Source organism: Callorhinus ursinus, unplaced genomic scaffold (genome assembly GCF_003265705.2).
Source record: "Callorhinus ursinus isolate GAN/ISIS: 27379988/994484 unplaced genomic scaffold, GSC_fseal_2.0 scaffold16, whole genome shotgun sequence".
Lineage (NCBI taxonomy): Eukaryota > Metazoa > Chordata > Mammalia > Carnivora > Otariidae > Callorhinus > Callorhinus ursinus.
Genome location: NW_027397078.1, coordinates 12136169 through 12162609, shown reverse-complemented (window position 1 = coordinate 12162609; position 26441 = coordinate 12136169). Strand labels below are relative to the sequence as shown.

The window sequence follows — 26441 nt, the reverse complement described above, 5'->3', positions numbered from 1 at the left end:
TAAGATTCTCTCTCCCTTGCCCCTCCCCCTCCCTCTCTCCGTCCCTGCCCCCCATAAATAATTCTTAAAAAAAAAATAATGAGAATAGAATGTGATTATGGTGTTGATAGAAGTGGTCTATTCAGAATCACAGATCTGTACTTCTGAAACAAATAATGCAACATATGTTAAGAAAAAAGAAAAAGAAGAAGATAGCAGGAGGGGAAGAATGAAGGGGAGTAAGTCGGAGGGGGAGACGAACCAGGAGAGACGATGGACTCTGAAAAACAAACCGAGGGTTCTAGAGGGGAGGGGGGTGGGGGGATGGGTTAGCCTGGTGATGGGTATTAAAGAGGGCACATTCTGCATGGAGCACTGGGTGTTATGCACAAACAATGAATCATGGAACACTACATCAAAAACTAATGATGTAATATATGGTGATTAACATAACAATAAAAAAATTTTTTTTAAAAAGTGATCTATTCAGATGAGATTCTCCCCCAGAAGTCAAAGGGAACTGATAAGACTGAATTCCAAAATAATAGAACAGTAAACTACTGGGAGTTTTTAAAAAAAAAACTGTCCCTAAGCCCATCTCTGAACTTTGCTGAAATTTGGTTAACAGCTTGGTCCAAGATTAATTTCCTTTTCTCTCCTCTGGCTCCTGCTGGCTTGACAGGAAACATTACTACCCATAGATTCAGCCTAGAGAAGATTTACACTTGAGCTCACAGGGGAAGAAGTGATGAGAAGCGGCATTTTTTGCAGGCAGCTCCTACCCCCAGGGGTGAGAATGCCGCAGAGTCACAGATCTGAGTACAGAACCCAATTTGGGGCTAAGAGATCCAGAGCCTGCTTCTACCTCACACCTTCTGGGAATGCCTCCTTTTGACTCTGCTCCACTCCACCTCTCACTTGTATAAGGAGAAAATTGTCCATGAAAGCAAACACACAAAACCCACAAATTTCCTTCATCACTTCTGTTTTCCATTAGTTTTTCAACCACACCCTGCCTACCCTTCATGCCCAGCTCCGCTTTGAAAAAAACAAACCAATAGTCTAAACAAACAAGCAACAGCAAAAAATATCATGAGATCTGCAAGCCTCTCAAGTGTTAGGCAAAAAGCAGTTTTCTTTCATGGGGAGGAATAAACAAGGCTAGAAATAATTAGGAGCAGGGAAGTGGGTTGAACGGAAAGACTGGAAATTACATCTGAGAAATTTTTACTCTGAGGCCATTCTCTTGACAGGAGGCATTGTATGTTGGTTCAGGTTGAGGTGGGTCAAAGTTCAGAGACCAGGGGAAGTAGAGAAGCTTAACTAAAGTTTGGTTAAAAAGCATTTTGTTCCCATTGATCCATAGGAACAAGCAGATCAGCTCATCTTTTATGAGACAAAGAATGGGAATTGGAATGTTGTGTGTGTCTGGCCTCGTCTTAGGTAAGCAGAGCATCTAAGTCTTTTGTAAGTCATATGGAGAAGGGTGTTTCTTTGAAGTAAGCCATTTCCTTTGTCAACCTAAAATTGTCAGGAGGCAATAATTAAGCAAAAGAGTTTATTTGGGATCAAAGAATTGCAATTCAGAGTGCACAGATTTGGGCAGCAACCCAAATAGTGTCCCACTAGGAAGCAAAAATCAGAGGTTTCTAAAGACAAAAAAAACCCCCAATGCTTATGTAAGTTGTTTACAAAGAATTCTGCTTGTTATTGGTGGCAGAAAACTAATCTTGGTTAAACATAATTGGTTGCTAAGGCTATCACTAAGCAAAGGCGCATTACTGTAGCAAGTTGCAGGTGTTCCGGCAGAGTCCTCGGAGTATTTGCGGTCTGGCCCAGTCCAAAAGTTCATAGTTCCGCGCGGTGAGGACGTGCATAAGGCCCACCTCCTCAATGGCCTCCCGGCTCCGCCTTAAAACCCCTTGACATGGTGACCCCATTTTTATTTCGCCTCTCACACCTTAAACACTAATGGGTGGGAGAGATTCCTTTAACCATTGTTGCTTTCCCAGAGCATAGGATTCAGGTAAAATTCAACCTAATTAAACCAAAACAAAAAAGCAAAACAGAAAGAAAGTGCAGGAGTTTCTTTGTTTCTTCTTCTCCGCACTGGGTGACTCAAAGGCTGGCTACTGTGAGGGAAGCGGACGGGCCCAGGAGTGAGAGCGAGAGGAGCTGGGAGCCTCCACAGCTCGAAGGAGCGTCCCCTGTCATGAGGAGGGACAAAGTGGCCAGTGGGAACCAGGGAACGGGGATGGGTGATGCGATCCGGGGATGCCGACAGGAGAGGGTGGAGGAGCGTCGGGCGTAGAGCGTCCACAGGTGTGACACACGGAGACCGGGTAGGTGACAGCTCTGTGCTCTGTGACAGCGACTCCGTGCACGCTTCACCGCGTGCCTGGCACCCGCAGGGCGCTTCACGCCTGTCTTCGCTCCGTAGCCCCTCAAGCATCGTATTGTTAAAGCATCATTTTGCAGATGGGGTGACGGAGGGCCGCAGAGGTTGCGTCACTGGTGGGGTTGTAGGCAGCGGGGACTCCGCGCCAGTGCGGGCTTGCAGGGGTGAGGGCAGGAGTCGGTTCACGGGGGAGCCGTCCGTGTATCCTCCCGCACGTGAGCTGATCGCTTCTCGGCCTTTTGGCTAAGATCAAGTGTGATGATTTCCTGTGTCCCGATGATGAGATTCTGCTCCAAAATGAGCAAATTATGTCCGCTTTCCGTAAACAGATCACAACTTACAAAGTTTCTTCATAGAGCAGGGTTTAGGGAAAAATAGAAATCTGCCTCCAACACTAGTGATCTGAACTTACTGTTTTCAGTAATTTAGCCTTCATTTGCTGAAGTAGGACGCTGAAGTCATGGTCTCTCTGTTACATTTGTTAGCCTGTGTTTTTGCTCTTGTGTGTGTGTGTGTGTGTGTTCTTTAATTATAGTTTCTTCATGTCATAATTGAACCCTGGTTGTTCCCAACAGTGAGGATAAAAGGAAGTAGCAAGTTCGCCAGTCGAGTTTCTCTTTACCTTTCTGTTTCCAAGGCTAGCCAGTTAGTCAACTGACACCTTCTTGATGCCGTTAGCTAGGATGATCCTTAGGCTTAGAAGGAAAAACACCACCAGGTCCCCGATTCAAACTGCAGGATTCTACATTTACTTTTATTCACTGTGGGATGTAATCAAGGCACTAGGTTGTCAAGAGCCAACCTCTGTGCTCCGGAGCGGAAATATAACAGGAAGACAGCGTGGGGGAAGGAAGGTGCTTTATTACTTTGCCCGGCAAAGGAGGCTGCAGCCAGCTCATGCCCCCAAGAGTGCAAGCCCGCCCAGGGTAAAAGGCTGAGAGCTTTTATAGGAAAATCCAGGATCGGGGCCGTTTCGATAGGAATCTACTACGAACTGCCAGCCACGTTTGTCATGTCCTCAAGGTGATGTCATGACTAACACTGGCGCCCGCCACCCTTAGGAAGTCTCCTTAGGACGTATACATCGAGGTCAGTGAGATCTCAATATCGATACCGAGTTCCTAGAACAAAGAATTCTACAGAAAAACAAGTGAACGGGATGGGGAAGCTTCGAGAATGAGGAAGAGAAAAATGTGTTCAGTTTAAAGTCAGGCCTTGCTGAAGCACTAGTGTGTCCATCTTAATTTCCAACCATCTTTACGTTTCAATAGCGGTTTCAGTATAACAAAAGCCAGTGTCTGGTTGTCATTTCTTTGGTAGGCAAGGGCCCAGGGAATCTTGTGGAAGACCTTGTTCAGAGATGCAGACAGAGCAAGAAGCAATGGGGCTTGGGGAGAACTCTCAGCAGGTGGCCATATGTTGGGGTTTCTCGCCAGAACACCAGTATTTAGTGAAGGAAATAGCAGGAGCCCCAAATTCTATGAGGGGCCTCAGTATTTGTAGGCCGTCCTTACAGGAAGGTAGAGGTGAGGAATAAGACAAAAGTTCAGGTGGCAGCAGGACAGTTAACCGGATTCTGAGCCCCGTGTGTTAAACTTTGTTTTCCCCAAGAGAAGGCAAAATGACTCTACTTCCGTTATTTCATCAGCCTTAGAGTAGTTGTGGAATGGTGGCAGAAAGCATAAAGAACAAAAGTAGAACTCATCAGTCAACACTGATTTTGTACTTACCATTGTAGAAGAATCTGTGTTTTGTTTAAAAATGAATTCGTTAGTCACAAATTTATTTTTTGTGAACAAGCATGAGCAGAGAAATTTAAAATTAAAAAGCTTACTCGTGGACAAGTAAATCTATATCCCATATATAGGAGATGTGTTATGACATTTAACAAGGACAAACAGATAATGGGCCAAATATCAGAAGGCTAGTGTGTGCTTTACAATTTTGGTGAGTAAATCCAATTTCCTGTAATAAATGCTCCAGCAGACGGCATTTTCTATAGAAAACAGAGTTAGCAAGCCCCTTGTTGTAATTATAGTATCGAGGTTCAGGATTATATTGCACTAGGGATAAAAATAAAACCCTGCAAATGAAAACAGAATGTTATAAGAGAGTTTCTTCCATTTACAACAGAGTTGCCCCCAAATCAACTTGACAATGACAGGATAAATGATATATATGGATTAAGTTAAATTAGTGCCAAATTAATGCTTTTTATACACCTTGTACCTTAATGATAATTAATTTGTAAATATTTTCCAACCTTCTCGATTATCTTTTCAATAAGGATTAACAGAGAACCTCGAGTCCTACATTCTCAAAAGCACTTGTATCAAGTTTTCTTAATAAATACTACAGAAATATTTGGTATATGGTTTTATTTTAACCAAAGTGAATCACAGTATTTGGTGGTTGAACATTTCCAATTCCACATTATACTCTAGATAGTCTGCTTAAGTATTTTTCAAGCATTATTTCATTTGACCTTCCTTAAAATGTTATGAACAAGGTTTTGTTGTTTGCATTTTACAGATGAAGAAACTGAGGGATTAGTGCTCCGCTAGCATGTGCCAGAGTAGGGACTGGAACCTGGACCCTCTGCTTCCAAAACCCTCTCTCAGGAGATGCAGGGGAGCGTGGGCCAAGACAGTGTGATGGTAGAGTCTGAGGCCCAATTTGCAAAAGTGCTTCCATTGCACAGTGCTCCACACAGACTAGGGTCTCAGTGGATACATGTTGAATAATGTGGCAGTGCCACCTATGGGCAGTTGACCAACTCCAACCCAAGTGGACTTTGGGATTACCTGGTGAATGACTGATTTTTGTAGGCAAAATTTTTCCTGCTGCTTTCCTGAGTTGACTTACAAACTGTAGAGAACGGATGGCACCAGATCTTTGAGTAGTCTGCTTCTTTTTTTTACAGAAATACATCTAGGCTGATTTTTGCCGCAAAAAATCCCAGCGGGGGTGTTGGGAGGGTAGGAGAGGGACTCCTACCACATAATGACTCATTTGGATGAAATGATTCTTTGACAGTTGAGAAAATTCCTTTATTTTTAAGATTTTATTTATTTATTTGACAGAGACACAGTGAGAGAGGGAACACAACAGGGGGAGTGGGAGAGGGAGAAGCAGGCTTCCTGAGACAATTCCTAAGCATCTTTTAATGATACTGCTCTTTCAAAGATAATATTGAGGTTTTTTTTCATTTTTAATTTTTTTTAATAATCTCTACACCGAACGTGGGGCTCAGACTCACGACCCTGAGATCAAGCGTCAGATGCTCTAGGGACTGAGCCAGCAAGGTGCCCCAGTTTCTTTATTTTAGAATGCATTTTTGCTGACAAATTATATCCCATTTTCTGTTGAATATTTCCGTAATATAAAAGAATGTTTGTGTCAAGATATAATAATATCCCATTTAAGAATGAAACTCACTTTCATTTATTTAAAGAGAAAGATGATAATTTGGGGATGACATTTGAGTAATGCTCTCATTTACTATATGTCAGTTTCTCCAGGAATTAATAGTTTGAAGTCCATGCAGAACACAATAGTACTATCCACTCAAAGAACAGGGGCACTACAGGATCTTTGAGAGTGCCTCAAAGCCTCTTATTTTATGATTATTTAAAGAAAAGGTAGTCATATAGGGGATCCACAGGAGAGCAGGCTTGAACACAGTGCTGGGAATGTATAAACCAGTATTCTAATTCCAGGATTTTTACAAAAATTGAGGACTCAGAAGCAAGCCATAATCTCATTTGACCTAAGTCTCCTATATTCAATGTAAGGAGGATGAAATAAATCATTTCTAAGATGAATTTAGGCTATAAAATTCCACAACTTTAACGCATCTGAGTTTTGTTGCATTAAGATAATTTCAGATCACTTCCAAGTGTATAGTTTTCAAGTGTCAAACCAGTAATGTAAAGAAAGCCCTTTTTAAAGACAATTTTCATACTTACACACCTATTCTGTGAATAGAATTCCAGTCTGTATTTGTAGAAAAATATAATTTAGGCAACCAAAGGGCATAAAAATGCATTTACACAAGGAACAAAATCATAGTACATGCCACCTGGGAATTGTATTTATATGAAGATGCCAGTAGTCTGGGGAAAAGAAAATATGAAGAGTATATCTTCCTTGCTTCTAGAAGAAAATACCATAAATGGCTAAGAGTTTTCATCCATATTATTGGAGGTATAAAGAGATATTTGAATGCTTCAAATAGCATCCTGCACATATTATTCAATATTTTAACATGCAGCTTCAGATTTCTGAGAAATGTCACAAATTAGAGCCCATACACTTACGGACGCCAGCTTTCAGGATGTTTCCCCAATATCTTGTCATCATGATCTGCTCACATTCCCAGGGTCTTGCTTGATTGCCTTGAAGAAAATCTAGGCCCCTCTGGCATGGAGAGCACCATGTAAACAATATTATGAGATGGTCACCAGCACTTTCTTGTCCTTTTAAGCGAAGTGTGGCATTATTTGAATGTGGTCTCACGTGACTTTATATACATCTCACTTAATTCAAGCAGGGATCAAGTGGGCTTAGACCCTGGCATAGAAATTCACATTTTAAAGTAAGATTTCACAAAATATTTCCTAAATCTACTAATCTGTTGTTATTGACTAGATTAACCACATTTTTCTCTACCTCCCTTCGTATAGAATAGTCCTGCCTCCCCATCTTGTCTGTATGGCAAATTCCTATTTACCATTCCATACATATGTTACCTCCTGTAGGAAGTCTGCCACATTCCCTCAGGTTCGATCAGTTACCTCCTCTCTTGTCAGTGTATAGTGTCTGGCCCCTGGCTCCATGAGAACATTCACATGCTGCATATGTATGTGCTTCTCTCTGCTCAGAATTTGATCAGGGAGTAGTCATGTCAAGTCACAGTCCTGGGGGGTGTCAAGGCATGAGGGAGTGACAAAACGCCGCTAAAATAAATCAGATTTGGATTGGTAGTTAATTCAGGCTTGCCAAAAACTACTTGCACTAATAATGGGCACTAGTCTAGACTCTACTTTCCAGCAGAGATTTAAGAAGCCACCTGGATGGCTCAGTCAGTTAAGCGTCTGACTTCAGCCCGGGTTGTGATCTTGGGGTCCTGGGATCGAGCCCCGTGTCGGGCTCTGTGCTCACCGGGGAGACTGCTTCTCCCTCTCCCTCTGCCTGCCCCTCCCTCTGCTCTTGCTCTCTCTCTCTCTCAAATAAATAAATAAAACCTTTAAAAAAATAAATATAAGAAGAGGAGAAAAGGAAGAAAGAGGGAAAGAATGGACGGAGGAAGGAAGGAAAAAGGGGGAAAACAGGAATTCATTGTCAGTTTTTAATCATTATATCGGGTATCATTTATATGTGACTTCATGGTATAGCCACATGCCATTTCACCAGCCCTGATATAGGAAGCTAGTTGCAGTAGTAAACACATTATTTTCACTTAGGATAAAATTATTTTAGGTGAGTATAGTTGCAAGATCTTGATCTAGGGTGCTTTAAACTTTGTTCCTGCTTTTCTATTTGGCAATATACTTCTAAATTTACCATAGATTTTCTGATCTCCAATTCTCTATTTTCTTTCTATTCTTCATTTTTATTTCTTGGTTTTTTGAACTCAACACTTTAAAAACACATTACAAGATTTTAGATAAGGTAATAAAATAAGTCACTCATTCACAGAAAAAAAGGACTTTATTTTGTATTACTTAATAATAGAATTTCATATTTCAAATTTCTTTTTGATGAGCCCTCCTTTGCAGAGAAGTTCGATATTTCATAGATTCAGTGGAGCATGGGATTGGGATGCAAATAAATGTTATTGTGATAACAAAAGCAAGCAACAAAGTATAATTTTGCAACAGGACAAATAAAACACTTTATGAAGCTCTATGTAATAATTTGTATAAAAGAGACATATTTCAAAGTAATCCTGTCATCAGTCTTCCCCTGTGAGGTTAGTCCTTTCTGTTTCATTGTCACATGGATTATTTTGCCATTCTACTTAGTAGTCTGAGTGGAGTCTTTCCCTAGCAGTAACTTTTGGGTTAACTTTCACGTTTTCTGGCTTCATGATATATTATAGACATATTGAGACAAGGGTATTACAACATTTTTATCAGTGTTTCCTCTATGATATGTGTATTTTTCTGGCAAAGCTGACAGTGAGGGCTTAGAGAAACAATCTGTTAACTCTTCTGATTAACGAGCCCCACCCCCCCCCAGGTTTTATTCACTTCTTGTTGTATTACATCAGTTATGATGTGAAGTTTGACAGGCACATCAAACTACTCTGCCTGATTTTCCTGAGTGGGCTGCTCCTTTTCTGCAAACAAACTCAAGATGTTGGCTTTGTTGCTAACCGAGGCTGACATTAATGCTGACATTAATGATAATCCTTGGTGATTTCTGCAAGATTTAATTTAACAATGGAGGGACGATGCCATATCCAGTGGGAAGAAAGTGGTACCTATTAGAGAACAAAGGGGACTGTTCTCACTCAGAGGGCAGACCTTAGTGTTAATACCTCCCAATAGAATAATCGGTGTTACGCCATTATCAGTGTATGAAGGGGTAAGTAATCTCTTTCGTCATATCACATTTCCATATTGGAATCTGATTTAAGATTACAACTTGTTGGCTTCATAGCAACGTTTCAGAACTCAGATGTGGCTGCAAAGATTCTCTCAAAACTGGAGGGGAAGAATGAAGGGGAGTAAGTCGGAGGGGGAGACGGACCATTAGAGAAGATGGACTCTGAGAAACAAACTGAGGGTTCTAGAGGGGAGGGGGGTGGGGGGATGGGTTAGCCTGGTGATGGGTATTAAGGAGGGCACGTTCTGCATGGAGCACTGGGTGTTATGCACAAACAATGAATCATGGAACACTACATCAAAAACTAATGATGTAATGTATGGTGATTAACATAACAATAAAAAATTATTAAAAAAAAACTGGAGGGAATGTTTTGGCCTCTCAGGTGGCTGAGTGTGATGTCAGGAATCTTAACAGCAAAGAGCATTCCAAGCAAAGCATTTGCCCTTTTGTATCTAAACTGGGAGCTAAAGTGGAAGCCGAAGCACTAACGTCCAGAGATGGAGGAGTCAGGGGGCCGCTTCTGCCCCCCGTTGCTACTGATGATGGATGGCGTTACTGCTGTTCTACGATCATTGAAGGGCAATGGCATGTTATGGGGCCTTGGTAGCATTTTAGTTGTGTCACTCCTGTGACACTGAATAAGTCATTTACACCTCATGGGGCCTCAAATTCACCATGTGTAAAACATGACCTAAAAGCTCTCCCTTCTTTTAAGTTTATGTGTATGTATGTAATTTCTATACCCAACATGGGGCTCAAACTCATGACCCCGAGATCAAGAGCTGCATGCTCTTCTGACTGAGCCGGCCATGCACCCCCTCCTTACCTTTTTACATGAGTATTGTGAAGAGTATTGTGAAGAATAAATGGAGTAATTATGCAAATGAATTTTAGAAGCAGTAAAGTATTTTATATATATATATGTATATATATATATACACATATATATACATATATGTATATTTTAAAGATTTTACAAGAGAGACCTGTGCATGAGTAGGGGGAGAGGCAGAGGAAGAAGGAGAGAGAGAATCTCAAGCAGACTCCCCACTAAGCACAGAGCCCAACTCAGGGCTCCATCCCAGGATCCTGAGATCATGACCTGAGCCGAAATCAAGAGTTGAATGCTCAGCTAACTGGGCCACCCAGGCGCCTGGAAGCAGTATTGTAAAAATATAGTTTATTATTACCCATTCACTCATTCTTCACCTATTCAGTATTTACTGAGTAACCATCATGTGCCTCTGGAGTTGACCCACTTGGTTTTGTGAATAGAATGGATGGGAATGAGGGCAGCTGACTAAAGAATACTTGAGAATTTCATCCTCGATGAACATAACTAGGTTCTAGAACTGGAGCCAAGCATAATGTGCATTTTTAATGAGTGAAGCTTATTAATATCCAGACTTTAATAAAGTCCTTGAAGGTCTCAAGGCAGGAAGCACACTCTGGAGGATATTGAATAGTCTGGTGTCTCTGGTTCATGTGGGAGTGCGTATCTCCCTTATGTTCGTCTTACTTTACATGAGAAGGGGATTTATGGGACTCCTGGATGGCTCAGTCATTCAGCGTCTGCTTTAGGCTCAGGTCATGATCCCAGGGTCCTGGGATCGAGCCCGCATCAGGCTCCCTGCTCAGCGGGAAGCCTGCTTCTCTCTCTCTCCCTCTGCCCCTCCACCCTGCTTGTACTCCTTCTCTCAAATAAATAAATAAAATCTTTAAAAAGGGGGGGAGATTTACATGATAAATTTGGACAGGGATACATTTTATAAGTTCTGTGGGGGAACACAGCTCAAATAGTCTAAGATGAACCTCTCACTTATGAAGAAGGAAACATGACTTTTTCTGTTATGGAAATTTTGCACATTTTTATCTTTTAATTCTGCCATTTCTATCTATTATAGGTTACATACCATGAGAATTCTTATTAAATTGCTAGCAAAGTTAAAAATAAATTGTGGGTACTTGTACTTTGCTGGTCATCAAAATAAATTTAGGAATATCAATTTGTGGGTGGCTCAATTAATTGGATCAACATTCTGTATTCATAACTGAAAGGTGGACTGATTATATAAGCTCTTTCTTATCACAGAATTGCCCATTTTGTAAGATTCTAAAAAGTGAGAAATGTCATTAATTAAAAACATTTTCACACTGCTTTTAACACTGAATTAGGATAGATCCACCAGGAACCAATTTGGAATTAAGCCGGCTTTTTCTGTTACATTAATAAAGCTGTAGGACTTCATATATTTGTTTAAGCATTTACAATTTTCCCTTTGACAATATGATGTGATTCATTGCATGCAGGAAAGAGCAGAATGAGCTTATACATACTCAATTATTTTGAAAAGAAAATTTGAGATTTTTCACTAACATACATTTTGTTGGTTTCTTTGTTTGTTTATTTATTTTTTAAGTAGACTCCACACCCAGTGTGGAGCCCAACATGGGGCTTGAACTCACGACCCTGAGATCAAGATCTGAGTTGAGATCAGGAGTCGGATGCTTAGCCAACTGAGCCACTTAGGCCCCCCACTAACATATATCTTAATTCTTTTGTAAGATAATGAATAGCTTACACATTGCTTATAATTAAAAAAATAGGTTTATAGTTTTTGTCCTACCCTGTTCCTAGTCACATTACCCACACATCACTCTTAGTCACCAAAAGAGGGAAATGTCAGTTTCTTCCACAGTTATATCTATACCAGGGGAGGGGGAATATATATATATGTATATATATATTTTTTTACATACCCATATATGGTATATTCATATATTACACATCCATTTTTTTCCACATTTTCCTTTTTTACCTAAAACAAGTTGGAGATTGCTTCATATAAGTACATGATGACTTACTTCATTCTTTTCAATAATATTTTCTTCTGTGAATGCACAGTAATTTACAGAGCCAATCCCCTATTTATGAGCATTTGTCTCCAGATTGCTATTGCAAACTATGCTGCAAGAAAAATTGTGTGCTTGTATGATTTCCCATGAATGCATGCAAGTATATCTTCAAAATAAATTCCTAAATGTAGAACTGCTGATTCCAAGGAAATGCGCTTTTGTGATTTTGGTAGTTTTTGTCCGATTTATATTCCCTTCAGTAATTATGAAAGTGCCTTACCCCTACGACATAATCACAGAAACATTCACCAATTTATTCTTAACCAATATATTCCATTTTACTTCTATTTCAGAAGTGTGCATAGGTAATTGACAATGATATGAAACTTTCATTTTTTAACATATAAGTTTGAATAATTATATGTATTGAAAGTGGTTTATTTATATATGGTTCATTTGTAATGCCAACACAGCTAACTGAAAAGTGAAAACAAAACTCAGTAAAACATTCTGTGAAAAATGAAGACATTCGAGAACCTGTTCTAGTAGCTAGTGTTCCTCACCAAATCGATTAGTTGAATCAGAGATTGTTTTAGTTTACCTATTAAAGTAACTCAAATATTTTTATAGAGTATAAAACATTTACTTGATGAAATGTTACTACCTTTTACTTTTATTAAATCAGTCCTTTATTTTCTATGACTGCTTTTATTCCTACTATATGTGATAGATATTTGTATATGAAGTAAAAATATACAAAAATATTTGCCCTAAGCAATCTGAATTTTAATCCTCTATGTTGAAAAAATTTGAAAATTAGTTGTACCACTAATTAAATTGTTACATGGGACCTGTGGGTGGCTCAGTCGGTTAGGTCATGATCTTGGGGTCCTGGGATTGAGCCCCACATTGGGTTCCTTACTCAGCAGGAAGCCTGCTTCTCCCTCTGCCTGCCAGTCCCCCTGCTCGTGCTCTCTTTCTCTCAAAGGACTAGTGCCTTTGGGAAAATTGCACAGTAGCAAAATCTTTCAGTGTACTGTGTGATCTGGGCCCGGGAAAGATTTTCACGTGATTTTGCTGCCCTTTTGCGGCAGAAATGTGAGAAAATTCTCTGGCTCAGATCCCAAATTCTATCAGGCTTTACTAAGGCAATTTGTACCATAAGTGTGTATTTTTGTTTCTTAACTATCCGAGGGTATAAATCACCCATAATGCTACTCTTCAATGAAGCAAAGATAGTTCATCTGAAATATGGAGGTCATTTAAGACTCTCTGCCCTAGACAATTAGAGTGTGTTCTGTGAAATGGATTCTTCACACTTTCAGAATATGGGTACTTGGGGAAGAAAGGCCTAAATGAATTGTCATTCATTACTTTAGAGATGAAATAAACACTGAATTTAACCAACAGTTTTCTGAGGCCCCACGGTTTACTTTATTCTATTTTTTCCCAAAGAACTGTTCCTTTTTTTCCTTTCAATTTTGCCTGCTGACTATGTTGGGATATGATATGCTGGCCTTTTGTCTCTCATTAAATTATATGATGTTACCTAACATAGGGTCTGCATTGCTGTGTTGTACTTCCCCTTGGATGTGTCAAACCTGGGACATTAATTTATTCTTTGTCAGTCATGACTTCAAGAGCAAATGGGCCGGGCCTCCATGTCCAAGGTACACATATATACCACCCCCGACCCCCACCACACACACTCTGACACGTGTGTGCAAATCAAAGAGAGTGAGTTATTAGAAAGCATTTGAAACAGTATTTTCATGGGTGTCTGGGTAGCTCAATGGGTTAAGCATCCAACTCTTGATTTTTGTCTCTTCTCGTGATCTCAGGGTGGTGGGATTGAGCCCTACATCTGGCTCTGTGCTCAGTGGGAAGTCTGCTTGGGATTCTTTCTCTTTCCCTCTGCCCCCCTCCACTCACACTTTCTCTCTCTAAAATAAATCTTTTTGGGGTGCCTGGGTGGCTCAGTTGGATGAGCGACTGCCTTCGGCTCAGGTCATGATCCTGGAGCCCCAGGATTGAGTTGCACATCGGGCTCCCTGCAGGGAGTCTGCTTCTCCCGCTGACCCTCCTCCCTTTCATACTGTCTCTAATTCTCTCTCTCTCAAATAAATAAATAAAGTCTTTAAAAATAAATAAATAAATCTCTCTTTTTTTTTAATTTATTTTATTGAGAGAGAGAGTGAACACATGAAGGGAGGGGCAGAGGGAGAGAGAAACTTCAACAGACTCCTCGCTGAGTGCCCAGTGGGATGCGGGGCTTAATCTCATGACCCTGAGATCATGACCTGAGCTGAAACCAAGAGTTGGATGCTTAACCCACTGAGCCACCGTGTTAAGTAGATAATCTTGATGAGGAAGGACAGCCTGGCAGCATAACTAGCTGCCTTGCTGACATGGCTCCTGCCTGCTGGTTTATCTGTCGGGTCTTACTCTTTTTGTATCCCTCCTTATACTAACTCAGCCTTCTGAACAAAGGATGTACCTAAAAATTTCCTGGAGAAATGGTCTTGGGACTAGATACATCAATAAGGTATAAGAGCTTGGAGGTCATCTCAGCAGAAGAAGTGAAGGAGCCCAGAGTTCAGAGGGAAGGCTGCAGAGAGCCATCAGGATGTCAGATGGGATGCTGGACCTTCTTAGTGAATCCTATCAATACGAGGAGGGGCAGGAACATTGTACCTCAGGATGGACGGAATGATTTCTACTGCTGGGTTCGTCACCAGAAAGGCCAAGTCCTTTGCTGTGAGCTTTATCCCTGGGTTTATCATGTTAAGTGTCTGAGACTGACAACGGAAACAGAGGGGGACGGGTTTTGTCCTGAATGTGAGAAGATTGTGGTAGCAGAATGCATTGAGGCTCAGAGTAAAGCCATGACAATGCTCACCATCAAACAATTATCCTACCTGCTCAAATTTGCCATTCAGAAAACGAAACAACCAGGGACAGATGCCATCCAGAGGCCTGTTCCATTGGAACAGCATCCTGACTACATGAAACACACCTTCCAGTCTATGGACCTTCGTACATTGGAAAAGAAGGCTAAAAAGAAAATGTATGGATGCACAGAAGCTCTCCTGGCTGATGCAAAGTGGATTTTGCACAACTGCATCATTTATAATGGAGGAAATCACAAACTGATACAGCAAAAGTACTCATCAAAATCTGTGAGTATGAGATGAATGAGATCAATTTTGTCCGGTAAGTATCTAGCTGCTTGCCAAAAATGAGATAACTGGTTTTATGAACCTTGTAGCAATCCACATCCTTTGATCCAGGCAAAACTGAAGGGGTTTCCAGTCTGGCCCAGAAAAGCTCTGAGGGATAAAGATGGGTAACCTGATGCCCATTTATTTGGACAACATGACAGGGCCTGGGTTCCAATAAATTGCCACCTCATGTCTAAAGAAATTCCTTTTTCTGTGAAAAAGACAAAAAGCTTCTTCAATAGTGCAATGCAAAAGATGGGCCGGTGTAGGTGAAGAGCATCCACAGGAAGTTTAGGGGTCTTACTCTCCCATGGGGACATCTAACACACCCAGCATCCAGTACCAAATGCTGCTCAACCCCAGCAACCCTGGCACCGGCACCACCCAGGTAGACAAGCAGGAAAAGGTCAAGCTCAGCTTTGACATGACTGCGTCCCCCAAGATCCTATGGGCAAGCCCATGCTGAGCAGGGGCAGGGGCCGCAGTATCTCCTTGTCACATATGCCACGCTCTCCCAAGAGTACAAACCCTTCCGTGCACACAGGCCCTGACGTGCGGCAGGATGCCAAGAAGAAGTCCCCGTGGAGCCACTTCAGTGCCGGCGAGGAGTCCATGGACTTCTTGGACAAGAGCACAGCTTCACCAGCCTCAGCAAACATGGGAGAAGCAGGCACTTTATCCAGCGGTTCCAAAAACTTTCTCTCCTCAAGCGTCCATGCCAATCATGACGAAAACAGACAAAATGTCCACCACTAGAAGCATCCTGAATCTTAACCTGGAACGTTGAAGCAAGGCCAAGATGGACCTGAGGGAGCTGAGCAAGTTGGTCCAGCAGCAGGTGGCGCCTGTTCTCATCTCGCCCAACTGGCAGATTCGCACCAGGTTCCAGCTAAATCTTGACAAGATGACAGAGAGTTGCAAAGCACAACTAGGCATAAATGAAACCTCAGATGATGTTTACACGGCTGCAGAGCACAGCGATTCAGAAGATTCTGAGAAGTCAGACAGTAGTGATAGTGAGTATAGCAGTGACAATGAGCAGAAGTCTAAGAATGAGCCAGAAGATGCAGAAGACAAAGAAGGTAGTTGGATGGATGAAGAGCCATCTCCTGTCCAAAAAACAAACAAACAAACAAACAAACAAAAAAGCTCAAACTGGCAAACCCAGTGGAGACTAAGGAGGAACTGAAAAGCGCATGGCCAACCAGTGAGAAAGCAGATCCAGGCTCCAAGAAAAGGCAAGTCCCCAGCCTGAAAAGGACTCTTCAGAAAAAGTAAAAGCCTTGCCTCCTCCCAAAAAGGATAAACTGAAGGGAAAAGATGAGATAGATTCTCCAACAGTACATTTGGGCCTGGACTCTGATTCAGAGAGTGGACTTGCCCTAGGTTTAGGAGAAGACCATGTGGGGCAAAAGGGTCAAAAAAAAAAAAAAAAGAAGAAGAAGGAACCCAAAGAACAATCTCCCATGCAGAATGAAAGAATCTGTAACAGATTGACAAGAATATATAACCATGAAACAAAATGAAAATAAAGAAGTATGCAAAAGATGAAGGTAGAATAGTAAGAGGTCTGGGAAAGTGCATGCACAGATATATATACTGTTTCATCATTCAGAATTAGCAAAGTTGGGCTTTCATTTTGCCTGTGAGCTTCCTAGCAGTCTGAGCAAAAAGGGAAATACAGTCCCTTAAAAGATCTCACATTTTTCCAAAAACTAAAAAACATTCCAGCTGGAAAAAAAAAAGAATAAGATACATTATTGAGTCTCGACACATTCAGAGCTTGGCCAAGGATGCATAAATATGACCACTTAAATATACAATAAATGTAACTAAGTTCTGTGATGTAGGTAGAAGCAGTATCATCAGCACTGGTGGGCTGGGCCTGGACAAAATGAACACTGGTATCACTTATCATCATGATTAATAGACTGTGTCTTGAGATCCTGTGTATCAATTACAAGGTACCGATAGTATTAAAAAAACCAAGGATCAAAGGAAATCATTCAGACAGCTAGACAGTGAGTTACAGAAGTTAGGTTACCATTTCCCCAAAGGTGGGGCAAGTACCTAGAAGAATGTGAGTTAAAAATCATCAAAGAGAATGAATATAGTACACGAAGAAATTCATCAATTTGTCATTAAGGAGAGGAGACTGTTATATAAAAATTATAAAAGAAGCACTATTATTGTCTAAATTCCCTCATTTTTTCTGGAGGCATTATGTCTGTATCCTGGTCAAATCTTTGTTCTGCTCTATGGCAAATTTTAAAATAAATTCTAATGAGCATTTGTGCGTTGCTTTACCTTGTACGAGTGGCTCTCTCTCACACTTTCTCATCATGTCTCACAATAATTCTGTGAGGTGGGTATGGGAAGTACTCTCACTTCACGGACAAGAAAGCTGAGTCTCAGGAAGGCCTAGTCGTAGTTAGTCCAAGTTAACCAGGTCTAGTGCATAGTGAACCAAATCCTCATACCACACTTCCTGCCCCATGGGCTGTGCTCTTCCCACACCGCCACTCAAGTCCTCAAAAACTAGCTGGGCAAGCAGCACAAGCACACTGTTGTGTGACAGCGTTTGATCTAGCCCCTCTGCTTAAACTTCTTGACTCTCAAACAACCCAAAAATGAATGATAGGGAATTTCTAGTATAACCTAAGAAACTATAGCCTTGAAGGAGGTCCCCTGGAATAGCGTTAAGAATCCATCGGGGAAGTCTTGTCAAGCCAGACATCTCCTCTCTCTCGTGAGGGTTTCAGGAGAGCAGCGCCCCTTCCTTCCTCCCCACCTTGTCCTCATCTTCCTGCTCAGCACCAACTCTGGACGCCATTGCCATTCTGGGAATCAAGGAGGCTGACAAATGTGTGATTCTTCCCCCAAGCTGCTCATTACTTTATCAGACTTAATTGATGTAGCGAGTATGTCTTGTGGAATGGTTCTTAGATGTATTCCTTTCCTGATGTTCTCCAGGAAAGACAAAATGTAATTCACACAGTGCCAGAGATTGTTTTCATGAAGCCGCCGCATCTTCGAAGGATGACTCAAATGTGCTGCATCCTGAGAGATAGGAGAGAACAATACAAACCAGTGACAAAGGGAAACATACAAATGTCCTTCCGGAGGCTTTCACTTATCAGTCAGCACCCACCTCCAGACACAATGCCGTTCATCACGGTAAAATGCATAATTCCCGCGTACAGCATATTGTTGGTGAGAACATTGCTCAAAGGTGTTTGGTATTGCTTACTTTTTGGTATGACATCTCCACACCATCTTCCTCTGAGGAAAGTGTTGACGTCAGGTGATTTCTTCTAAACCAGTGCCCCATAAAGCTGAGGCTCATTCATATGTAGGCTTTCCCGTAACCGCTCACGGTCCCACCTTCCGGCTGGCTCATCCTGAAGCCACCTGCAGTTTTCCTGAACCAGCGCCTACTTGTATGGACCTTCAGCAAACTATTTACAAACTGTGCTCACAGGGAGGCACCAAATCAAGCAGAATGATTAAGCGTGGAATGTATCTGAAGGTTGTGTGACCACAACAGGCAACATGATGAGAGCAAGGGGAAAACATCCCATGTTCCAATTCCTCGGTCACACAACCTCTCTGGCTTGTATTTTCGTATGTGTAGGCCCCCATTTTATTTTATGCATATAGAAAAGTATTTCACTTTGGACCTGGAGGCCCTCATTTCTCCCCCTTCCAGTCCATGCCTTCTCACGGCCATTCCCAGGGGCCACATGTAAACTAAGTGGGACTAGGTTATTTTAACTGCTATTTCCAAATTCATCACAGATTCCTGTGGAATTTCCCTCTGTTAGGCTCTGGTTAGTAAATGAGGTATCCTGGCTGCATCTGTTGAATCTCACTGAAGAGTGGGGACAGCTCATCACTGTTGGTTGGAAAATTGCTTATAGAAGCTAGAAAAACAGTTTAAAAGTCCAAGGATGAGAAATTTTAGCTTTTTTTTTTTTATGACTGACGCACTTGAATGGAATGAATAGCCTAGAAGCATGATGACTTACATAAGTAGATTGGCACTGGCTTTCCTATGACCAGGTTATCTCTCACCATAAGCTCTGTACAGCTCTAGTTTGATCACTTTGTAAGATGAACGTTCCATTAGCTATAATCTCCAAGGGATCCACAGCAGCTTTTGTGTTTCTTTGTGGAGTGGAGGGAATGGGGAAGCTATCTCCCATAACACTAAATGCACTATTATAAGAAACAGGCAGGGTCTTGGGACGCCTGGGTGGCTCAATCTGTTAAGTGTCTGCCTTCGGCTCAGGTCACGATCCCGGAGTCCTGGGCTCGAGTCCCGCGGCGGGCTCCTCGCTCAGCAGGGAGTCTGCTTCTCCCTCTCCCTCTACCTGCCGCTCCCCGTGCTTGTGTGCCTGCTCTCTCTCTCTCTGACAAATAAATAAATAAGATGTTAAAAAAGAAAAGAAAAGAAATAGGCAGGGGTGCCTGGCGGGCTTGGTGGGAGGAGCATGTGACTCTTGATCCCAGGGTCATGAGTTCCAGCCCCATGTTGGGTGTAGAGATTACTTAACTAAATAAATATTAAAAAATTAAAAAAAGAAATAGGCATTTGATAATTGTTTGTTAATTTGTCTTTATTTTACTGAGGTTTCAGGGAGACCCTCTTTCTCTCCATCTGCTCCCCTCATCTTCCTTTTCAAAATTGTGTAGTAATGTTTTTATTTTAATTTTGTTTCCATTTTTAAAAAGATTTATTCATTTATTTTAGAGAGAGAGCGTGCGTGTTTGGGGGGGTCGGGGCAGAGAATGAGAATTTTCAAGCAGACTCCCCTCTGAGCACAGACCAGCCACTGGGCTGCATCTCAGGACCCATGAGCTCATGACCTGAGCCAAAAGCTGGATGCTCGACCAGCTGAGCCACCCAGGCGCCCCTTTTCTTTTCATTTTTAAAACACACAAAAACATTGTGTTTGATATCATTTTCGTGTCATCATTTCTACAATCATACAACATTTTGAAATGATAAAGCATGTATTTCTTGTCTCATGATATGAATCCATATGTGGCTCCTGTGAAATATTCTCTGCTACAATTAAACTGTACTTAGCAAATGCCCATGTTTATATTTTACCCCAAAGTTTACTACGAGCTCTTGACCCTCACTTCAGGGTCATTTGTCAATGTTGCACGAACTTTATTCTAGGAAACATTTCCACTGATTCCTAAAATAAACCGGCAGCTCTGAAACCCCAAAAGTTCTGAAACTGAAATTACTTTCTTAGAAACATTGGCACACAATTCTTTGGTGTATAAACTTAAAGGAGTGTGAAGCTATTTATAGTTTTTGTTTATCCCAGGGTGAACCTTTTTATAAAAAAAAAATTGCAGAAGTGCTCGTGTGTTTGATTTCCTGTTGGTGGAATTACATAAAATATGCACTCTCCACTTCATTATCTTTCTGAAGTCTGAAATATTTTGGTTTTCAAATTACTTATGACCCAAAGGGTTTCATGTAAGAGATTATGGGGCCTTATACACACACACATGCATGTGTGTATACTTTATAGGACAGAAGTTTAAGCATTTCTAGGTGAAATAAACAGGTCTCTTTTTTGATTTCTTAGGTCTTTTGATTTGTTTATTTTCCTTTTGACTTAACTGTGGGATGTAGTATGCTGTGTTTCTAGACATATTCGAATGAATAATCTCCTTATCAAGGAGCTTCTTCATGCCAAGTCAACAAAACTTTTGGAAAAACCACATAAGAATGGAAAGACCAACTAGTCCACATTTGGACTGTTGCACAAAGCTCTCATCTCCAACACTCATAAAACTGCATTTCCAAAGTTACCTATTATGCCCGCATTGCCAAATCCAGTGGCCATTATTCAATCCCCATCTTTCCTCTTAGTATTTGACCTGGTTGATCACATCCTTCTTGAAACTTTATTTGGCATCCAGGACACCACACAATCCTGTTTTATTCCACTAGTTCATTTTGTTGCTGTTTCTATTTCCTTTGTTGGAATAACATTCTCTTAATCTGTAAATGTTGGAATGCCTCGAAGTTCACATCTCTAGATCAGTTCTTTTTCTGTGTTTATTCCTTATGTAGTCTAATTCCCAGGTCCCTAACTTTAAATTCATCCATATCTTCAAACCCCCAAATATGCATATCTCCCTTAAACCTCTCTACTGATACCAACTTCCTCTACTTTGAGGTTTATTAGGCATCTCAAATTTACCATGTCTAGAAGTTGAACTTCTGATTGCCCTTCTCTCCAAATCTAATCCATTCCCCGGTGTTCTCCCTCTCAGTATGTTTAATTTACTAACGATGCCCAACCAGCTCTTTGAGGGAGTGCTCGATTCACCGCAAAATACACATAAGCAAATAATTGTGTTTTTAACTTTGTAAATGTTCAGTCTTCATTTTGAGTCCCAATTCAGCATGAAGGCAACAAATTGAACTCAGTCATCACCATTATAAAATTGTCTTAGTCAAATCAAATTTAAATTCAGGCGGTTAAGGATTTTTGCATATCCCTCTTTTTCGTAGGGTGGCCAGTATGTTCAAGGGCTCATGTAGAATAATGACATTTAGAAAACCCCTGAAACTGGATTGTCAGCAGATCTTCATGCAGATGTCCTCTGATAGGCACTTGACTCCCCTTTGGTCCCTGGCAGCTCTATATATATTGGCAGCTGGGTCCCAGTTTTGTCGTCACGTTCAGGATCTGTAAGTCCCTCCACCCACTCTGTGTCCTGTTTCTCTGAGGCACGAGGCCCTGTACCATCTCTCAGCCCTTCTGTGCTGCCTTATTGGGAGATAGGGCAAAGCTAGGGAAACTTGCAGATACTGTTTGATGGGAAAGATTCTGGGTGTGGTAGGCTGTCTCAGGGCCTATCTCATGTGCTGCCATTTCTCCTCTGTGTGCTCTTTTCCAAACCATGCTTTGAAACACACACACAGTCTTTCCCCTGAGAAGGAAGAGGAGGAATTTCAGACCCTCTCTAAGAGATTTACACCATCTAACAATTCTGTACCCTTCTTTGACTCTTTCTTACTCTGGCTGAATTAACATTGTCTTAATCTCCAGGTTAGGGAAATTTGTATATTCATGCATTCTACTTATTTGTAAATAAATATTATAAACTATTTCAGGCATTTAAAATATAGGCTCTCCAGCTTGGATGTGAAGCTATCCAGCTAGATATAAAGCACTCTAGATTGCATTGAAGCCATCTGTACCAGTTTGAATAAGTTAGCAACAAACAATGCCCAAATCTCAGTAGCTCAAAACAAAAGTTTATTTCTCTTTCACACCAAATGTTCTATATGGATTGGCAGGGATGGTGTTTCAGGGAGGTTATTCAGGACTCCACGCTGATGGAGGCTTCATCTCGACATATGGGCTATTGTATCTTATGCAGAAAAATCAGTTTTCTTTCTTCCTTCCCATCCTTATACTTCTTGTCTCTGCATTTCCTAGAGTTGCAAATATAGTATTAAAATGTAGCAGTGCTGGTGGACATGGTTTCCTATTCCTCACTTCAAATGTAATGGTCGGAGCCAGTCACCATTAAGTGTAATTTTTGTTGAGGTTGATGATATTTTGGATAACTTTCTCCTTCTTTCTCTAAACTATTGTTTAAGCCTAAAAGGTATTTCTTGATTATTTTAGAGATTTGTTTATAATACCCAAACCAGGGGCGCCTGGGTGACTCGGTTGGTTAAGCGTCTTACTCTTGATTTCGGCTTGGGTTATAATCTCGGGTCGTGAGATGGAGCGCTGTGTTCGAGCTCTGTGCTGAGCATGGAGTCTGCTTGAAATTCTTTCTTCCTCTCCCTCTGCCCCTCCCCCACTTGCTCTCTCAATCATTGAATCGGTCTTTTTAAAAAACACCCAACATCAAATTGATGGTACTTGAAAGGGAGCAGAATATGTAACCCCAAAAATATGCCACTTGGGCGTATGAATTATTTTGAACTGAAGGCAATCAGAACCCAGCAGACAAGAAACAACTTACCGAATTTCCCTTACTGACCTAGAAAAGTTTAGACAGGGGGCCTGGCTCAGAGAGAGAGTTACTACCAGAGATAACTTTTATCTGAATGACCCATCTGTATGGTGGGTATAGGGGCCACGGGCAAGCTGCCCCAAAATGGGCCACTTTGGCATAAAGATTATTTTGAGTTAAAAGTCATCAAAAACCCAGCAGATGTAGGAAAAGCTCTCTGCCTCCCCCTCAACTACCAACATTTGCATGGAAAAGGAGAGCCTGTACCAGGAAGAGAGCTATTAACAGAGACTCTTCTGTTCTTAAGAACCTTATCTACCTAACAGCACAATCTTTGTTATTCAAACATCCCCTTTCACCTTCTTGCTAATGGTCTTTCTCCCCTTTGTATCCTCAGACCCTACCCCTCTCCTTAGCTTAAGCTTTGTGTTGCCTCACCGTCTTTGGAATTTCCATGTTTGTGTGGAGTCCCCATACCTAGGCCTATTAAATTTGATTTTCTCCTGTGAATCTGTCTGATGTCAATATGATTCTGAGTGCAGCTAGAAGGAGCATAGGGCAGAGGAAGGTCTTCTTTCCCGACGCAGGACAAATATCTAATTACCAAACGTGTGTTCCTCTTACTGTCCTATGAATTACCCTCCTCTTTGAAGCGCCTTTTCCATCCCTTGGCTCAGGATGGCATGTAAGCCTCAGCTGCCTGATTGGCCATGGATCTCATATTTTTATGGAGCTCCACTATGTATGAAATTAAATTTGTCTTTCTTCTGTTAATTTATCTTATGTCAGTTTAACTATTAGACCAGCCACAGGAACCTCAATGGGTAAAAGAACATTTTTCTTCCCCTATGTAGTAAAACAATTCTAATCTTTGCCTCAGCATTCTGCTATATGTTGCTATTCCTCTGGGGTAAGAAACACAGAATGCCTCAACCTCCTAATCTTGTTTTAATGGGGAGGGATCGTGTGGTTCAAATAAAAAGAATGGCCAGAAATGACAGAAAAATCAGTTATTATCCCAAGATTTTATCTCCCAACATGGCACTTTATGGGATTAGATTTTTTAATTCAAAATGGCACTGCTAACATTCTTGTTGCCTATAGCTGCTTTTCAGTTATTTATATGTTCTCTTTATCCATTCTGCTGCCAGTAGTCATTTTCAGTTTTTTATGATGAAGGGTTTCTATGAACATTCCTGTACATATCTTGTGATGGTAGTGGTGATGGTGGAGCTGAGCCATCAGGTGACCCAACCCAACTGCGGCTTTCTTTTGAGTGTACGACTAGCAGGGAAATTGCTGGCCTATATGGTATATGAATGTTCATCTTTGCAAGACATTGGCAGCTGCTTTCCAAAGTGCTGGTAGTAATCAGTATTTCTTCTAGCAATGTCTGAGCGGTCACAGCAATTCAGATCTTCTCCGATACTTAATATTATCACATTTCGTACTTTCACCAATAAAATGGGTGCAAAATGGCATGTCATTATGGTATTGATTTGCATTGCCTTGCTCACTAATGCAACTGACCACTTTGTCACAAGCTTTCCTCTCTAGATGCTTCTTCCTCTGTGAAATACCTGTTCATGTCTTTATATCGTCTATTAGATTATTTGTCCTTTTTTTTAAAAAAAGTTTTATTTATTTAAGTAATCTCTACTCCCAGCATGGGGCTTGAACTCATAACCCCAAGATCAAGAGTTGTGTACTCTTCTGAGTCACCCAGGCACCCCTGCCCTTTTTTTCAAAGAAGAAAAATTGGGAGGCCTGGGTGGCTCAGTGGGTTAAGCTCCTGCCTTCGGCTCAGGTCATGATCCCAGGGTCCTGGGATGGAGCCCCGCATTGGGCTCCCTGCTCAGCAGGGAGTCTGCTTTTCCTTCTCCCTCTACCACTCCCCCAGCTTGTGCTCTTGCTCTCTCTCTTTCTCTGTCAAATAAATAAATAAAATCTTAAAAAAAATGAAATTGAAAAAGTTGAGGACTCTTCAAAAAAGGAAGACATCTGTTAAGGTCAAACAGAAAGATCTGGGGGCACCTGGGTGGTTCAGTCGTTAAGCGTCTGCCTTCGGCTCAGGTCATGATCCCAGGGTCCTGGGATCAAGCCCCACATCGGGCTCCCTGCTCAGCGGGAAGCCTGTTTCTCCCTCTCCCACTCCCCCTGCTTGTGTTCCCTCTCTCGCTGTCTCTCTTTCTGTCAAATGAATAAATAAAATCTTAAAAAGATAATCTCGATTTCAAAGAATAAATAGTCCTTTTAGCTTCAGTAGCTGTTAGTCAAGTGATGCTGAGTTGAACTGTGGCTTAAAGACTAATTCCATACTAATTTAGATTGAGGTTTTTTGTTGTTTTTTTTTTCCAAAGAATTTACTCTCAACTTTTAGTTTCTGAGTCCAAATCTGAAATCTTTGCTTGATGTTAAGAGGACAGAGTGGCTGGAAAGTTATTTTGCTACTGAGGTAGAGAGGCCAGGGCTGGGCAAAATTGGGAGATGGGCTCCATGCTACCAGTCAATTTCCATTTCTGGGTTTCTCACTCCTTCTGTTATCACCTTCAGGAAACTTAATAAAGGACAATTGACATAGATGTGGACAAAGTTAAGAAAAATATGAAGGTGAGTTGTTTGTTAAATATCCTAATAGGGATCTACTTGAAGGTTTGACTCCAGAATTATCTAACAGAAATATCATGATCTCTGCTTTGCTTCTTCTTTGGTTTATTTTGCTTGATTTATATACATCCTGCCTCAGAATTGTACTGTGAAGTTTTCAATTTCCATTATTACAAGTCAGAGAATGTAGATGAAAATAAGTGCTCAGTGAATAAGTAAATCTGATTTCTAAAATTTTCCTCTGAACAAAGTATCATGCTGCTCTTATAAAAATTAAACATAACACACATGTTTATGGAGGAGTTTGATTGAGTCTCAGTAGAAGTCTAAAATAGTGGGTGTATATGTTTGAAGAAAGCAAATAAGCAAATATCCAACAGAAGGGAAAAGATGGATATAAAACACAGAAGTAGATTTTATGTTACTATTTCATCTTTTTGAATTCTGCAAATTTAGTAAAATTCAGTGGACAAAAGGAGGATAGAAAAGAAATTGGAATCTCAGAAGGAAATAAAATAACTTCCAGCCAAAGATGATAAAATCAGTATTTATCAAGCAAACAAGATCATAAAAACTTAAATGGTTTCCTTTCCTACTCAATCAGAAAAGGGTGTATTGATATTTGCTTTAGGTAGTAGAAGAAAAATAAAGTTGAAATTCTGGGAGTGAGAATACTTGATTTTTCATCAGCTAATGGGATATTTCTCTTTTTTAAATATTTTATTTATTTATTAGAGAGAGCATGCGAGGCAGGGAGC

General features: G+C 41.0%; 1 pseudogene; it reads left to right on the top strand.

The window, feature by feature from the left end:
• Window positions 1-14364: 14364 nt before the first annotated feature.
• LOC112812934 (MYND-type zinc finger-containing chromatin reader ZMYND8-like) overlaps window positions 14365-26441 on the top strand; it is a 33673-nt pseudogene continuing 21596 nt past the window's right edge.